The sequence below is a fragment of the Triplophysa rosa genome, linkage group LG19 (assembly GCF_024868665.1).
Source record: "Triplophysa rosa linkage group LG19, Trosa_1v2, whole genome shotgun sequence".
Lineage (NCBI taxonomy): Eukaryota > Metazoa > Chordata > Actinopteri > Cypriniformes > Nemacheilidae > Triplophysa > Triplophysa rosa.
Genome location: NC_079908.1, coordinates 13,337,458 through 13,341,606, shown reverse-complemented (window position 1 = coordinate 13,341,606; position 4,149 = coordinate 13,337,458).

Below are 4,149 nucleotides of genomic sequence, written 5' to 3'. Positions count from 1 at the left end.
TCCTCTTCTCTCTTCCTCTTCTTTTCCTCATCTCTCTTCCTCTCTTCCTCTTACTCATCTCTTCCTCTTCTCTTCCTCTTCTCTTCCTCATCTCGTCCTCTTCTCTTCTTAATCTCTTCTCTTCCTCTTCTTTTACTTCCTCTTCTCTGCCTCTTCTCTTCCTCTTCTTAATCTCTTCTCTCTTCCTCATCTTTTCATCTTCTCTCTTCCTCTTCTCTTCCTTATCTCTCATTTTCTCTGTTCCTGTTCTCTTCCTCTTCTCCTCCTCTTCCTCTTCTTAATCTCTTCTCTTCCTCATCTCTTCCTCTTATCTTCCTCTTCCTCATCTCTTCTTAATCTATTCTCTTCCTCATCTCTTCCTCTTCTTAATCTCTTCTCTCTTCCTCATCTCGTCCTCTTCTGTCTTCCTCTTCTTTTCCTCATCTTTCTTCCTCTTCTCTTCCTCATATCTTCCTCTTCTCATCTTAATCTCTTCTCTCTTCTTCATCTCTTCTTCTTCCTCTTCTCTTCCTCATCTCTTCTTCCTCTTCTCTTCCTCATCTCTTCTCTCTTCCTCTTCTCTTCTTAATCTCTTACTCATCTCGTCCTCTTCTCTTCTTAATATCTTCTCTTCCTCTTCTCTCTTCCTCTTCTCTTCCTCTCTTCCTCATCTCTTCCTCTTCTCGTCCTTGCGACAGTTGCGAGAATTTGCAGCGCGTTTCTGTATTTGTTTGTGTTGCGAGAATTTGCAGGGCAAGTGTCGCCAAACTAATGAAGATGCTTTCTGAATTTGCTGGTGTTTTTTCGGTTTGCATGTGTTTTCTTCCGTTGCAGCACGGTGACACCTAGCGGATTCCGTAATTTTTACTATAAAAATGATCAAATTATTGGAATCATACAGAAAACAAATTTATAGAACAGGTTTCATTTATTCAATTTTATTTTATATTATCATTATTCAATTTTTTTTCATGATGACAAGTGAGGCTCTGCCTCCCCTGACCGCACGTCACTGCACCCCAGCGCCAGAAAAGGTGGAAATTTAAACCTTTTTTTTCTGCCAGTGTGGAAAAAAAATTGAATTTTAGTTTGATTTTTAAAATTTTGTAAAAAATATCAATCTATTGATACTATTGGTACTTTTCTATTCAGATCCATTTTACAGAGTAAGATATTAATTATAAAGCAGCTAATATATAATTTTTTGTGTTGAATTACAATATTTTTCTTTCTTGCAATGATCAGGGGAAACACAAGCACATGTAGAAGCAGTATATCTTCAAACACTCCAGAAGAATGAGAAAATAATCAAACAACCTGTCAAGAACAGGAGAAGGTGATGAAAACGCTTTTATTATTTTGCCGTGGTCATTCTTGGAGGAGCGGCACCTCGGTTTCTCAAGCGTAATGCTTGAAGTGCTAATTGCAACCAGGAGAGATTTCACACCAAAGGGTGTAATGTTGCCTCTGGGCAGCCAAAAACCTGTCAAATGAAAGAGAAGTAAACCCTATCAGTGCAATAATTACCNGTTCTTTTTGCTGTGAAGAATCACTCTCAAAACTGTGAGTTCCATTGCCAAAGGAAGACTTTAATATCAAAGATACAATCAAAGACATAAAGCCGAGTTGCCTGCAGAACAACTAACATCTCTTCTTCCAGCTCATCTTAAATACTCGTCTTCTCAGGCACATGCCACTATTATTAATTACCATAGGAAGTAGGAAGAAAGGGTCTATTCTCTTACAGCCCAATTTGGTCACAAACACATGTCGGAACAGGAGGCCTATTCTATAGCATAGTTTGATTTTCAACATGTGATTATAATCATGTGAGCTGCAGACCCTCTCCCATCCTCCATACATGCAGGCATAGAAAACTACAACGCATAGGATAATTCAAATACATAATGGTAGAATAAGTTTATACATATAAGGGATTATTTTGGCTATAAAATCTACAACAATAGACAGAATGTGTGTACTTGATCACACGAAAAACATTTTTTTTATATTTAATCGAGGTTGCAAGTTTGCTGTTCTGGATCTTTGTAGCTCAAATTGCCTCCTACCATAGGCCAATCCAGCATATAACTGCCTCACCTGTCTGAGCATGTCCAAGCATAAAGAGCCTATATAGTCGCCAAGAGATAGGGAACGAGTGAGCAAGCATATGTGTAGCATGTCCAATTAGAAAGAGAGAGAGCGCAAAGAAGCGAGAGAGAAGTGAGTAGCATTCCAGCAGAGAAAAGCTAACATGTTTAACATTATGTCTTAATCTTTCGGTGATGTGCTAATGTTGAATGTTTAACCTAATATAAATATTTTAGTCAGATTCACCCGCAGACATCCTCAGGCTTTTAATTTTAAGCTGTTATATGCATAACATCTTCCTCTGTTATTGCAAAGACAACTTTATTGAAATTTTGTGTGTATCAACAACCTTCTGCCCAGGATGGGCATTTTTGTTTAGGTGTCAGGCAGAGACATCCTGCCGGGATTGTCTCATTGATGTCTTTGTCCTTATAGCTAGCTGGACATAAAAAATGACAAAGCACTTGGTGTGGGGGGTGGGTTGCTATAAATAGTGTACTATCATCATTAGGGTATAATTCCAGCTTTAAAACCAGTGTTTGAACAGGGCATACCGACAACAAGAGAGACAGAGAGATACCGCTTGGACGGTTGAAAGAGAAATTTAAACTCCCTGAGGAGCATTTCTAGGTTGGATCAGAAGAGAAACACTCACTCATAAGTCTATTGGTAGATTCAGATGCAAACTGTGTCTTCTGTCTTCAAATCAATCGGAGAGGAACCGCTGTTGGGTCAAACAGCCAAAGAACCCCGGTGAGATCAGATCAGTCTACAGTGATTCTCAACCATATCTATCAAGCATCCAAAATTAGACAGACGTGACAGTTTTGGATCAGCAGTCGTTATCAAACATTTTCCACCTCTAAATTAGAGTTGTTTGACAGTTTTTCCCCCCAGCTTCACTGAACACTAAAATGTATTATTAAAGGAACGTTTTAGTGACAAATTGATGTTGTTATCATTTACTCACCTGCATTTTGTTCCGACCTTGTGTATCTTGTAGGGATGTGACGATGCAATTCACGATGCTGATCTCACAATATTATTTTGTTTTTTACTAAATGAGTTAAGACAAATTAGAAATGAACAGCTGCCCTTTTATTATTTCTCAAATGCGGCACATTTCTTTGTAAAATAAAATATATTTTATGTCAAATAACAAAACTAAACTGCAGTTTTTAAACAAATTCCGAATCAAATCGAAAAATTAATAATACAAAAGTCTCTTGAATATAAACAAGGCTTTCACTTATCAAAAAGAAGTATACTTGAAGTTAATTTTTTTAGTGCACTTAAGTAAAGTTCAAGAATATTTTTAAGTATACTTTATGTATTAAGTATACTAATATCAATGGACTAGTAGTATGCTTAATTGTGTACTATTTGAATACCGCTTGGGACTAAATTGGCCCACTTTTTAGTTCATAAAAGTATAATTTTAAGTGTAACAGTAGTAAACTTTAGAGTACACAACAAGTTTACAATTAAGGTTTCATTTGTACTACAACTATACTCCATGTAAACTTGTTGGTATACTGATAGTTTACTAGTTCAATACTTATAGCACATGTTTAGTCTATGAAAGTACACTTTGAACTTTACTCCCAGTAAACTATTAGTTAAGTAGTTTGTATACTGCAAGTGTACTTGCAGGTTATCTTTAGGTGTACTGGTAGTTTACTAGGTCATTACTTGTAGCACAGTTGTCATTCATAAAAGTACACTTTAAAGTTTACTCTTAGTAAACTACGAAATTATTTAAAGTATGTTTATAACCTTTCTTTAGGTGAACTTGCAGATATACTGATAGTTAACTAGATAAATTCTTGTAGTTAATTTGTAAGTACACTTCAAGGTGTATTCGTAGTAAACTAATAGTTGCTTGTATTTTATAAACATACTATTTAGATATTATTTTTGCACTTGAAATACTTGTAATATACCTCTAACTGTGTACATGTACAGGTGACTCAAAATGATTAATTGCATTAACATATTAGTGTTCACCTTACTAGGAAAACATTAGGAAACACTTACGTATCAGATTTTGAAGTAAGCTAAACCGACAAAATAAGTAAA